Source organism: Strigops habroptila, chromosome 8, assembly GCF_004027225.2.
Source record: "Strigops habroptila isolate Jane chromosome 8, bStrHab1.2.pri, whole genome shotgun sequence".
NCBI lineage: Eukaryota > Metazoa > Chordata > Aves > Psittaciformes > Psittacidae > Strigops > Strigops habroptila.
Window position 1 is genome coordinate 31,071,176 of NC_044284.2, and position 14,590 is coordinate 31,085,765.

The 14,590-nt window shown below is 41.2% G+C and overlaps 1 protein-coding gene across 13 annotated transcripts in view; it reads left to right on the top strand.

Moving 5' to 3' along the window:
• NLGN1 (neuroligin 1) overlaps positions 1-14,590 on the top strand; it is a 406,008-nt gene that overhangs the window by 71,326 nt on the left and 320,092 nt on the right. For 2 of the 13 annotated variants that reach the window (XM_030495210.1, XM_030495220.1), the window contains exon 1: positions 5,224-5,745. The exons of 9 other annotated variants lie outside the window; for them this stretch is intronic. The gene's annotated coding sequence lies outside the window, so the exon portion shown is untranslated. Of the gene's footprint in view, positions 1-5,027; positions 5,047-5,194; positions 5,746-14,590 lie in introns of those variants that run through there. 2 more of the 13 variants (XM_030495215.1, XM_030495217.1) reach the window with 2 other exon arrangements.

Below are 14,590 nucleotides of genomic sequence, written 5' to 3' on the forward strand. Positions count from 1 at the left end.
TGTCACTGAGGGCCAACCTGAATGATGTCATAATACAAATCCGACCATATGACAAAATGTACAATTCCTATCACAGGCCGGGAGGAAGAAAAGGACTGATCCTGTCCCCTGAAGCCAGGTGTTGCAGAGGAGGTGACAGCAGGGACACACAAGGTGTGGGTAGAGGCTTGGGGACATCTGTGGATGAGAGTATAGTTAAAGTTGGAACCTTTAGACTATGTGCACCTGATTTTCTTGACTCTTGATGTAGGAAAGTCTGACCATTCCTGGGTGAGTTCTTTGCCGTACAAGCAAAGTATCATGTATTTTTAAAATGTGGTTATGTTACTATAAAAGAAAGCAAGTGATAAGCAAGTAATGATGGGTGACTGAGGGACTGTCAGGCCCCTGTATCTTTGTGAAGAGCTTTAATGGGTATGCTGTGAAGAGGGATGGCCTCTTTAAGGGACTCTCTTCTTGGCAAGGTTAAACCAAACGAATGGCAATAACTCAGCAGTTACAGCTAACTAAAGCAGCTTACAGACAGGTGTTATAATTTCATTAAAGATTTGGTAGTCAGGGCAATTGAAAGAATATAAACGGACAGAGGTGAGTAATCTTAAATAAGTTTCATGAAATCAAAGAAAATATTTAATGAAGTTACTTGCAAGAAGCAATTTAATGAGCTATTTTGAGACAAGCAAATTAATGAATATTTAGAATCTTAGACATGTAAACAATTCGAAAAATCCTGGCAGTCAGGTGAAGTTCCCGATGACTGGAAGAAGGGCAATATAACCCCCATTTTCAAGAAGGGGAAGGTGGAAGACCCGGGGAACTACAGACCAGTCAGCCTCACCTCTGTGCCTGGCAAAATCTTGGAACAGTTTCTCCTGGAAAGCATGCTAAGGCACATGAAAAACAACGAGGTGGTTGGTGACAGCCAACATGGCTTCACTAAGGGGAAATCCTGCCTGACCAATTTGGTGGCTTCTATGATGGAGCCACGGAACTGATGGACAGCGGCAGAGCAGGTGATGTCATCTACCTGGACTTGTGCAAAGCGTTCGACACTGTCCCGCACGACATCCTTGTCTCTAAATTGGCGAGACATCAATTTGATAGATGGACCACTCGGTGGATAAAAAACTGGCTCGATGGCCGCACGCAAAGAGTTGTGGTAAATGGCTCGATGTCCAGTTGGAAACCTGTAACGAGTGGTGTCCCTCAGGGATCGGTGTTGGGACCAGTCCTGTTCAACATCTTTGTCGGCGACATGGACAGTGGGATTGAGTGCGCCCTCAGCAAGTTTGCCGACGACACCAAGCTGTGTGGTTCGGTTGATACGCTGGAGGGAAGGGATGCCATCCAGAGGGACCTTGACATGCTTGTGAGGTGGGCCGATGCCAACCTTATGAAGTTTAACCAAGCCAAGTGTAAGGTCCTACACCTGGGTCGGGGCAATCCCAGGCACTGCTACAGGCTGGGCAGAGAAGAGATTCAGAGCAGCCCTGCAGAAAAGGACTTAGGGGTGTTGGTTGACGAGAAGCTTAACATGAGCCGGCAGTGTGCGCTTGCAGCCCAGAAAGCCAACCGTATCCTGGGCTGCATCAAAAGAAGCGTGACCAGCAGGTCGAAGGAGGTGATCCTGCCCCTCTACTCTGCTCTTGTGAGACCTCACTTGGAGTACTGCGTACAGTTCTGGTGTCCTCAACATAAAAAGGACGTGGAGCTGTTGGAGCGAGTCCAGAGGAGGGCCACAAAGATGATAAGAGGGCTGGAGCACCTCCCGTATCAAGACAGGCTGAGAGAGTTGGGGCTGTTCAGCCTGGAGAAGAGAAGGCTGCGTGGTGACCTCATAGCAGCCTTCCAGTATCTGAAGGGGGTCTACAGGGATGCAGGGACTGTAGTGGTAGGACAAGGGGTAATGGGTTCAAACTTAAACAAGGGAAGTTTAGACTAGATATAAGGAAGAAGTTCTTTACAGTGAGGGTGGTGAAGCACTGGAATGGGTTGCCCAGGGAGGTTGTGGATGCTCCATCCCTGGCGGTGTTCAAGGCCAGGTTGGACAGAGCCTTGAGCCACGTGGTTTAGGGCAAGGTGTCCCTGCCCATGGCAGGGGGGTTGGAACTAGATGATCTTAAGGTCCTTTCCAACCCTTACGATTCTATGATTCTATGATTCTAATTCCACCCTTTCTACCTATTAGAAAGGTTAATGTTTTTTCTTGAGAACTACAGTCTGATAAAATCTATACTTGAAAGAAAAACACATTACTATCTTAAGTTATATCTTTCAATAACTCATGAATCTTGTGTCACATGAAAAAACTTTCTTACTGTTAATGTTTCAGGTGCATACTTTAGATATCTCAGATAGGTGTTTTAGCTTGATTGCTAGTTGGTAGCTTCCTTCTTTTAGCTTTTTATTGGATGTTTTGCTCTTTTTAGAAGTCAGGTGCTTAGGTGAGAATTGTCTGAAGAGCTTCATGTTCTTAAAATGGAGAAAATGGAATAGAGTTAAATTTTAGAATGTTGCAGGATGCTGGACTTTTGAGATTTCTGTGGATTTTCAGTCTATGGAAATGTCTCTCTCTTTCTTTCCATTATTTTAATAAACTCAGATAACACATCCCTGTCAAGACTCAGCTGAATGACATATTAACTAATGTCATTAACCCAGTTTTGCATTCCTTAGATTTTAATAAAAGTCTAATTTCTTGACATGCAGCATATTAAAACATATTTAGCAAATTTCTAATCAACTACGAGCTCTTCTCCCCCTTCTTTCAAAGGAGTTCACACACTCTTTATACGTATATGTATATATATGTATGTATACATAAATGTGTGTAAATCTTAAATCTTAAAGCAAGGACATACTTGATGTAGACTGAATCATCATTAGAAACTACACTAGTAATACAGTAGCATCGGGCCTTAGGTGGTGTTATTACCAAATTTATGTTCAGGCACAGCTATTACTATCACCTTCCAGTATAAAGAGACTAGTCTTGTACTTTGTTCTCCCAAACCTACATCACTTCCTAGACCTGCACAACTTTCAGGAGCTGAAGACAAATCTTGTTGCTCCCCAAAAGCCAGGACTCCTCTTTCCCCAGCAGTATTTTGGATGAGAGGAGGGCTATTGTGCTACCAAGGTCCCTGGAGGGAGGAAGTAAGGAGAAATGTTGAAGCACAGAGGAAGGGAGCGGAATGAAAGATAATGGGGAGGTTCTGGAAAGGGACCCCACCATTGGGGACAGGCCACAACAAACCTGATGCTAGGTATGAACTGTTACCACATATCACTGCTGTAAGAGCAGGTTAAAGCAAAACTTAATGTGCTCAAACAACTATGTGCCATTTCTATACAACTGAAGATGGATTAGAACCAGGTGGAAGCTTCATGGCCAAAGGTGAGATTGTAGCAAACTGGATGGAAATTATCAGCTTCCCCTCCCTCCCAAACATGATAAAGGGATAAATGGGTAGATTTTTTCACATAGTGAGTAGGGAAAAATATGTTTAAATGATACATGGAGCACTCAGTGAGGTGTTCACCTAATGGCTTGGGGAACTCCTCCTTGGAGTGAGAAGAAAACTTTCCACACCTGGATTCCAATGGCTCATCAAGTGACAGTAAGGGTGCAGTTATTTTAAGTCACCAGTATTTCTTTCTTTTCAGTGCAAAAACAACCCAGAGATAAGATTACGCCGGGGTTTTATGTGGATAAAAAGTGGCAGAATTAGGTCACCTGGTATTGCCCTCTTTGGTGATAGTTTTTAGGCTGTTGGTTGATCTGTGACGTGGCAAGTGATCGATATTCATATGCACATTTTTTTTTCTAGTTTTGAAACCTTTTTTTCCCCCATAGTGTTCCTTTGAGAGTAATATAACAACATGCATAGGATCACTGTCTGCAAAGAGTATGTTCTGCCTTTTCCTCTCACATCTGAGAACCATATGCTTTCAGTGGCAGTAAAAGAGTTAAATTTCAGAGTACTGAAGAAAATTGGAAATTACTGAAGGTAATTTGGAAATTAATCAGGGACTACAATAATTATTGATACTTACTTAGTGAAAAATGTGCCCAGAACAAAATTATTCCAGTACACAGAAATGTCACAGGATAAACTGCTACTGTGTCCTGTTGTTCCTGCCATGGACATTTAGATATAGATCCTCAGTGGGATGTAGAGACAGAAATATCCCAGCAAGGCTGGGGCTGGCCTTGGCTCCACTGGGGTGTGCTCTCAGGTGAGGGGTGTAAAAGCTTATCAAATTATCGAGCACCTTTAGGCCTAGCCTGGGGCTGTATGCTTGGAAACACGAGTGGGTGTGCTGTGCTTGATTAGTGTCAGTATTTTCAAATGAGGTGGATGTTAATGCAACAAAATACAGATTTTTTTTTTAACACAATGTGAAGGGAAGTCTCTCTAAAATAACAGATGTTAATGAGCTTTCTACAAGAGGCTTAAATCAGGATGCTTATAATCTTTTAGCGTGTGTTGGTGACTGTTCTTTAAAAAATGAATAGACCTTTCAGATTTCAGAGGACTATTTTCCTTTCCCTTCTGATCTGGCCTTCCTTCCTCCCCACATACCCTGAGCTGCCAACTTTCATTCTCTACTGTGATCCTAGAAAGCACGAAGACCTGGATCAGAGAATTTTTTTTTTTAATTATTTTTTTTTTTCCTCAAAAGAAAGTAGGCAATGAAAAATAATTAAAAGATTTCAAGAAACAGCAGGGGAAGAAAAGTCACATAGATCTTGTGTGCAGACAGTGATGGTCTGAGTAAGTAAGATCATGGTTTATTGCAGAATTATACCCGTGAGAAATATCCGAGTGTTGCACACAGGTATAATTTAGCAAGAGGCAACAGCCTGCACACACGCAGGTGTACACAGCGGTTTTTATCCCACGCTGGCAACACTTTATTCCTCCTATCTACACAAGGGTGCATGTGCTTCATGCGGCTGCATGTAGCCACAGGAGAGGCACCCCCAAACCCGCTTTCCTGCCGTGGCGCCTCCCTGTATGGCTCCAGGAGGGTCCCCCAGAGGTAGGGGCAGTGTGGCTCGAGAGCGGGCCTGGGAGCGGGGCCGGGGCGGTGCGGAGTGGGGCCGGGAGCGGGGCCGGGGCGGTGTGGAGCGGGGCCGGGGCTGCCCGCGCCATTCGCCGCGCCGCCGCTGGGGGTATCTTTGTACCATTTTTCATCCAGCAGCAATTTGGAGTGGAAACGTGTAATAGGAGAAAAAGCAGGGTTCTCGGCGGTTTTAGCGAGCCGCGCACCCAGGAGCCAAAAAAGATTAACACGCACACATACATACCCTCCGCACATACACACACACACGCACCCCTCGGGGCACCGTCGCGATCACCCGCCGGACATCAAGCGAAAGGAATTCGTCTGGAGGGCAGTTTTGGCTCGGGGGAGATCTATTGGATTAGTGGGATTATCTGCTTGCAGACGGAGAGAAGTAGCGTTTGATCATTTCTATTGCTTGCCTGATGGTCGGATTTAAATGGAGGTGGCTCGGCACGGATAAGGCTGAATTCCGGATGGGGATTTCCAGACCCCACCTCCCCTCGCCCCGATCCGAGGAAAGGGGAGAAAAATACCTAAAAATCGATATAATTCGGAAGTGTCCGAGGCACGATTGAGAAACCTCCAGCCCACAGCGGCTGGGCGAGAGCTGGAGGAGGCGAATCCCCTGAATTACAGTTTCAGCTGTGATTGCAGAAAAGCGGCCGTGAACTGGTAAATACTTTAATGCTCTCGGCGTGCGGGGCGAGTCCGGGTCGGGCTGGGCTGGAGGGGCGGCCGCGCCGGGCTTGCGCCCCCGGGCAGGGCGGCTGCGGGGCCGAGCCGTGGGGGGCTTTGCCGGTTTACGAGCCGTGTGTGTGTGTGCGTGTGCATGGAGATGGCATTTAGCTGCTGCAGCGGGGCTGGGGTGCGGGGCTGCGCGGGGGCTGCGCGGCTGCGGCGGGGAGCGGTGCCCCGGGGGAGCTGCGCGGAGGCAGGAGCCGCGGCGGGGCGGGGGGGTTGTTTGCAGGGAGATTTACACACACATACCCCCCGCTCCCCGCCCGCATCGGCCCAGCCCGCACCTGCCACAGGCGCGGCCCGCCCGCCGGCTCCTGCCCCCGCCGCCGCCCGAGAGAGCGAACTTTTCCTGCGGGGCGACCCCCGGGAAGCGCTGCCTCGGCCCGGGCCCCTCTCCGGAGCCCCCGCGCAGCGCCGATCCCCTCTCCGGCTGCCGGGCCTGGCGGGGGATTGATTTATTTATTAATATATTTTTTTTCTTCAGAGATGTTCTCCATGGGTGCTAAGTACCGGGCTTTCTCCTTCCTTTCTTCCCTCCCTTCCCCGTTCCTCTTCTTGACGATAGCACTAGAGCCTCTGCTCTACTTGCTGAAGGAAAATCAATTTTCAACAGGTTTAATTAAAATTAATCAGCCAAATTACTTAATATTAATTGACTTATAATTAAAACCAGAAAGTTACCTTGGAATCAGGAGAAAGGATATAATCTCGAATCATTTTAAGGATGCATATGGTTTATGAGCAATTACATTAAAATAATTGTTTAAATAAAACAAAAAAGAGCTTGATTAAAGTCGTGTGTTCTGGCTGCTGTAGGTGACACAATCTGGTCAAGCTTTTTTCTTCTATAAATTTGCTGACCTTTTTAAAGGAATATCATTTTAGTTTGACACTGATTTTGTTTCTGGAAGACCAGTTTGTTTTAGCTCTAACAACTATGGTAATAAAAATCCACTGGTATAAAATTGAACTATATCTTATAGAAGCTATAAATAGCAGAGTGAATGTTTTTAGCACGTTTAGATGTTCTGTGAATTCGAAATGAAGCAGATTTTTTGGTTTTGTTCCCTCCCCGCCCCCCCCCCCCATAAGTGTAAGAAATTGTTTTAGGAAATATTTTCTCTGCTACCGCCATCCACTGTGGCAGTATTTGCATTTATTCAGAGCCTTACTGAGACCAGACTATGCTGATAAATTCACAGAGATAATTTATTTCTGAAACCATGTATTTGTGACAATGCTTAAAATAATTTTCTCATGCTCCCTTAAGACCTAGGTGGTTTTTTCAGGTTGGTTGGTTTTTACAGTAGCAGCATTTTTGATGCATTGACAGACTACTGTTACTGGTAAAAGAGCAACACTGTGCTCTGGGACTTTTTCTCCTACTTTTTTACTGGGCTGGCTTAATTGAAGCAGGGAATACTTAGGATATAGTTAGTTACAGGCACCTGACAAGTGAAAGACCCCTGTAGGATACAAATGAACACTTGAAAATAAAGCCCATTATTCAGGGCCCTGATTTTCAAAGATACTGATTCCCATTGACTGCACTGAGACTTGTGTGGGCTCAACAGCTGTAACACGCAGCCCACTTTCACATCTTTGAAATTAGATTTGCAGATTCGGAGCCAAAAGCTAAGTAGCCATGTTTGGAAATACTGGTTGGATAGGGTTTTGTATCTTTTTCTTTTTCTCTTTCCCCCTCCAGTTTACTTCTGGTGCACGATGCAGGGATAAAGACGACTGCTTCTTAGTTACTTTTGATAGATGACACTGATTTTCTTTGACTAAAGCTACAGACTGCAGCAATGTTGCAAAAGCAGTTTTGCAGTAAATGATTAGGGGGTCCATAGATACGTATGAAGAGACCCCGTTTATTCTGTATATTTCCTGTGAATCATATGCAGACCACAGGAAGAAAAATGAGGCTGAAGATAATCATACTAAGTGTGCTGGAAAGCAGGATTTGGCTACACACCTCTGTTTTGTAATTAATGAAAGCCATCAGAGAGTGTTCAGGCTGTTTAAGGCAGTAAGTTGTGTAGAAGCAAGGGGAAGAGCTGTCATTCTGATACCGCTTTGGTTCTCTTACCCCTCTTCTATAGCAGGGTAAGAAGATAATACCATAGTTGGTGATACTTAAACATCCTTAACAAAGTGGGTTTGCTCTGCATTATTTGGCTGGAGGTGGAGCAGTCTGCTGCGGAGGGTTATTTAAAGACTGGGACAGAGCTGTAGGCACATAAATTGATTTTCAAGTGAATGGAGGATTTAAACATGGTAATGGTGGTAGTTTTATTTTTTATCAGTTTGCATATTTAATATCCACTGGCATACACAGAAGCATAAACCACTCTAATTGTTCAAATGGTGTCTGGGGAAAAGAGAAGAAAGCAGAGGCTTAGATAGGGTCTTAGTTCATAATGGATTGGCTTGCCTTTATTAAAAGCAAATATACATTCCTTTCTAATAGAGACATGAAGCTGTATTACAGATCCTTGGCTAGCTTTGAATTATTTGTTTGATGTCATATTTATTATGTTTTTTTAATCACATGGAAAAGAAACTAGTTAAAAATTAAATAGAAAAAGAGACAGACATTCTTTGAAAGCAGATAATGAAAAGGCAACATTTTGCCAGAGAATCAGTAGAAACCTTTGTGGGTTTCTTTTAATAAATGATGGGCAATAATCAGTCTGATCCAGTAAACAATATAATTTCTGATTAGTCCCAGATATCCATGTATAGTTAAGTATAACAGCTAATGATAAAAAAATAGATCCTGACCAATGAATAAAGGCTGTTATAAAAGCATATTTCCATTACTGTAGCCCTGCTTCTGAGCTCTGCATTATGAGAGAGTATGTACATTCAGAAGGGGATGCCTGCCTGCTACCTGGTTGTTGCAGAAGAGTTTGTGTGAGAGGGAGGGAGGAACTTAGAGGATACAAAAAAAGAGAAGCTGATGGGAAAACTTCATCACATAGCACATGTTGAAAGCACATCATGTAGTTTTAATGATAAATGATGACATTACATTCCCCAGAATGACTACTGAATGATCACAATTACAAGGGGAAATCATGGTGACTTCTTGGGGACTCAGCTTCACATTTCCACCTGCCTCTGAAGACCCTACATGTTTTCCAGCAGACTTTGTTTTCATATCTGTTAATTGCTCATTAATGATGTGCTTTGTATTATCTGGGGATAAAAAGTGACTAGTTGGATACTTAGTACCATGTTCAAGTTTTTCTGCGCACCCACTCTACCGTGCCACTTTTCACTAAAAAGGTGGTGTAAAGGGACACCATCTGCCTGAATCCAAGGGCCACAGTGTCTGCTGTAGATGTCCTTATGGTGGTAATTAAGCCATGTAAAGGTCTGGGCTGCATACGTCAGGGTTAAATGATTTTTTTCACTGCTGTGGGCAAATAAAAGGTGAGGCCATTAAAAGAAAAGCAGTTGGAGTTCTCTTTCTCCCATTTGCTGAATTCTTCTGTTTTGTCCTCGTATTTTCTGCATAGTCAGTTGTAGTGCTGCCTTTGGGTAGTCTGTTACTTTCCACTGATGCTTGGCTAGGTCTTTTGCGCCATATTAAAGGGGAATGTAATGCTCGGAAATTAGCAACATGTGGCTGTAAAATCATAAAATTGATCAAGGACGCTTTACAAATCCTGTATTTCAAGTGACTTACATTCATTTAACCAAGCAGACAACTTAAATGGCAATTTAAAAACGTTTTCTGAATCTCCTCGATCAAATCCTGCCTAGAGATGCCATTAGCCCACTTGTTGAACTGTTTCTGGGAATTTAATGAAGGGAATACATTTATGTTGTTTTTTTTGCTTTTATTTAATTCCATCTAGTCTGAAGCTTTTAAGTTCAATGTCTAGACTTAAAATCATTCTTTAACTTCCGCCTTCCAAACCCCATCCCCCAGTTTCCAAAAAAAGTACTTGAAAGCAGTAAAGTGTTATGTAGGCACATAGAGTTGGAAATACTCATGAAGAGAAAATGACACATTATTTAGGAGAAACCTTACTACATAGAGATACTGAATATTTTGACATCCTTAAGCCTGTATAAAATAGGCATTGTGGGATGGAGCTTTTGTTTCTTCATCTGGTTTCACAAAGATGCCTTATTTCTGTGGAGACTTGTGCCCTGAAATAGTCACCATGAGACCCCGCTGTTGGTTAGGACACATTTCTGTCGCTGGAGGCATGGTCAGCATGACCAGGACACAACCACAGGGAGAGCTGAGACTAGTTGCTATAGCTTAAATGAGTGTCTTACAGATAGTGGTAGAAAATGAAAACGGGATAAGGAGCTGAATAACAGGAGCTACACATGAAGTCAGATGGAAAGAGTAAATCCTTGTAGACATTTAATGGTGTTATATTCTAAGCTTTTGGGAAATTTTATTTGAAATTTTTTTACAACAGTAAGTATAGACTGTGCTATATCCTATTTCTATTTCATGTGAAAGAAAAATTCCCCATCTATGGCACAACACTTTACTGCTACCATTACTGCAGACTTTATAGATCAGAGATGTGTCAGCATGTTAGCTTTAGCTGTAATGCTTTTTTTGTGTGTGAAACCTTATGGGCCTTGCAGCCACTTTCTCATACTGACATTCATAAAATGTTCAAGTTCTCATATTTATTATTTAATTTGCTTCTTATATAAAGCAATAGAGCTTTCCGATACATGAATATGAAGCCAAAAATGACAGGCAGGCATGAATGGGACTAATGACTTTTAATAATGCACATATTAGAAACTGCTAAAGGAAGTTTAATTAAGAAAAACAAGTTAAGCATGAAATTCATTTTGAAACAAATGCAAGTAAAGTCACAGATATATAGAATACTAAATCTCAGGAAGGGGACTCTCAAGCTGATAGATCCCTATAATGCCAATACTGTGCTTGAAATGTAGTGTGCACTCTACAGTTCTGGAAAGCATGGTAACACCACTGAAGAGCACTTCTGAAGTTGAGTTAGAGATGTTGGGTTTGTGATTAACAGATTATATTTATACCTCTGTGGATTTTATGATGAGTTGGAATTTGATCTCAATTACCCTGATGGAATTGAGAGCGGAATCTGATCAAGTAAAGCATTTGCTCTTTTTTGTGCCACAAGGAAGTTTGTTGAGTGGGTTGTTTTGTTTTGTTTTTAAATTCATTTTACTGAAGAGCTAGTTATTGATCTAACTCTACAACAAGGATTTTGTATTCTTTGGAACTGTTATTCTGTGGTATCCAGATAGAGAAACAATTAAGAGACAAATCTGAGTTCATTCAAACATCTTTGCTTTCAGAGTTCTCTCTCAAGGAATTGTAATAAGTGTTTTTTAGCTTTTTTTAATCTTGAATTCCAATTTTTTTATCCTGAATGCCGCAAAAATAGGAAAATCAAAAAGTGGTATCTTTCTTATGTATCTGATAGGAAAGCTTGCCTTAGGTGATGAACTAGCATTAAAGATAGTATTATTGTTGATATTATAATTGTATTAAAGGTAGCAAACAAAATCCAATTTACTTTTCTCATATGATTAATCCCAGTGAACCAGGGGTCAGCCACAAACATATCAGGTAATAAACTTTGTTACTAATTCAGTAGCCTAATTTTTTACCTGCAAGAGACAATAAAAAACCACTTCGTTTTAGGGGCCTCTGAGGTGAGTTCTAGTATACTCTTTTAGAGTGATCAGGTGAGAAGTATGGTTTACAAAGCATTAATCAAAGAAAGTTAAATCCACTTGGCTTTATGATATACAACATACAGATTTCTATATTGAAGATCTCAAATGAGAAACATCTGGGATATTTTTTCATCCGGTATGACCTCTGATTAACATGAGTTCAGTTGAATTTCTACAGTAGGTCAAAAAATCTTCATGTCCTGAAGCACACTATAGCCATCAACAGAATAGCCATTTGATCATTTAGGTGAATAGTTGAGTACTCAAAAGCGAGTATAATGCGTGGTCCATTTAAGAGTTAACTGTAAGCTGCTAAAAGGAATAAAGGTTCACTTCAGTGCCCATTATATTCCAAGCCAGTGCATCTGTCATTTTTAATTTAAATCTGTATTACTTAGCTGTCTAAAACTTTACACATAAGTGACAGAGTTACCCATTCTTTCTGTTATGGGTAAAATCACCATTTCGTTACCTACTTACTGTGCAAAATGTCAGACAGCTATAGTCCGCATTAAAAAATTGCAGCCAACTTCTGGTAATATAAACAATTACTTCATCTAAGAAATAGAATTATTTTAAGAAAATGATTTATTGATGTGAATAAATGGGAGATGATAAGACTTACGTGACCCTCTTCTCATAGGTTTAATTTGTCTATTTAAAAAAAAAGCTTAGTAGAAAATTATGGTCAGAAGTCTTCTTATTTTGGCAAACTAAGTTGCAGAAATTATTTAAAGGGATCTTTTGATCATGAAAATACTAATTAATAATGAGTTAGCATTAGTGAATATTCTCACTAATGGGGAAGAACAAAAATACAGTGAAGCTGAAAAATGCACGACATTTTAAATGAGTCTTACAACATCTACTCAATTTAATTCAACTTTTCACTAATTTGTGCTACACTGTGTTGAATACTGTAGCAAAATATTGTATTTTTTATTAATTTGATTGTAGGGTTTTATGTACAAAACAATAGAGGTGAAAGAGTGGCACTGAGGCATCAGTCTTTCTGATCTCAGAGTGATTTATCTACACAGTTTGTAGCATCTGGAAATCCTTATCCACTGGGTTGTGTGCAGCCCTGTGTAGCATAACACTTGTAATCTTATCCCAATGTGGGGCAGGACTGACCCATCAGAATAATGTCATGTTCATACCTTTGTTGGTGATTTCAGCAAACGTTGTGCATCTCAATAGGGTTGGATTTGTTTTCAGGCTGCTTTCTGGAGCTTCTAGACCTGTGGTCGCTTTCAGGTAGAGGGGGTGCTGGCATGTGGGAGCTACCCAAACCCCCACAGAGCCGTACTCTTCTTAGGTGTATGTATTCAGGACTGCAGTCTCCTCTATTATAATTTCATACACCTGTTTTGTTTTGTTTTTTTTTTTAATGTATGTAGTTCATTTCTTGAACTAAATATATGTAAATCCCTTCCATTCACCAAGTATTTATGGAAATACTAGGGCCTGTTTAAAAATCTTTACTACTACATAGAGAAAAAATATGCTGTATTTGACACAATGCTTCCCTTTGCTAACTTGAAACGTGAATGAAGAGATGGGAAATTCTGTGATGCGTCTCAAGGATTTGTCTGATCATGTTTACAATTGGTATGTCACACCGACATAGTGTTCACCCTGGGTCAGCGTCTTTCCTTTAATGGCTTCTATTCCACTGGCCATGTTCCTGTTTGTCATCGTAGCGTATTTTAGAACATGGATTTCTCTTTAGAGACATGAAACAACTTTGGGCTCTTAGTTCTAAGTAGAGACTGTTGTAAGTAAAAATAGATGCAAATGTAGTTGGTTCTGCAAAATAGCATTTGTGTTTTGAAATGAAGCAGCATGGTGTGCTGTTCAAAACTCTTACAATTGCTTTCTATGAATATTCGTGCAATTGGGATTTACTAGCAAAATTGAGGTGGAAAGGAATTTTTAAGCATGAATATCAAATTACTGGGTACATCTTCAGCTAAAAAGAAAACAGCCAGTGGTGTAAAGATACCATAACAATGCCTTTACTTGTGCTGAAGCTGGCATATGGCTGGAAGCCTTGGGTGCCACCAAAGGTTTTATTAGTCCATTGGAACTATTGACAGGTGGTGCAGTTCAAGACATGCCTTAAGATTTGATGTTCTTTGCATGAGTAACAAAGAGAAGTTTAGTTGTTGCAGTTTGCAGCAGATGTGAACTGTTGTGGGATGCCCTGTGTCACTGGAAATGTAAAGATGCACTGAAGTTATCTTGGATTGCTCGCTCCTCAGCATACTAAATGCTTCTGTAAAGTATTTCAGAATCTGAGCTATAAAGTAATTTAAATTCAGAAAGGAAGATAATAAAATAATAGATGATAGAAAAAAACCCTCTATATAGTGTAGACTGTACCAAAGACCATGAAAGACTTTATCAGATACCTTTTACAGTAGAATTAATTTGTGTTACCACAGGGACCGGTTGTGATCTTCACATCTAGACAATAATAAAATCTGAAAATTTTTCTCCTCCTCCTCAGATCCACAATATTTTCATACTGAAGCTTACCCCAAATTGATCATCAGTACTCTTTATTCCCCTGCTCATCTCCCTGATCATTCCTGTTCCCATTTATTGCTTTTCTTTCCACTGATGCCTGTTCAATCAAGTCCAGATACCAAGGGATAGTCCTATGTAGATAACTTGGTGGAGGACTAAGACAAATTTTGTCCAACATTGACCCTCAACAATTAAGACATCCCCCAGGCTGGTTTCCTTCTTGCCTTTCCATCTAGTGCTCAAAATAAAATTTTGGCATAAAAGTCTTAAAACATTCGAGTAATCTCAGCCTCTTTCTTTCTGTGAATTTGTGTTTTTAATGTTATAGCTTCAGGGCAGCCAGTGACAGGCTTGAATGTTTGACCTCTCAGTCTCAAAAATAAACTGTTACTTAGCCATTTAAAAAGAAAGGCTTTTGGGGAAAAAAAAATTAAAAAAAAAAATGCAAAATTTAAGTTACAAATATGGTGAAAATCTGTTGATTCCAATTCTGCAAGTGCTTTCCAATTTACTGCTCTGTATAGCCTATAAA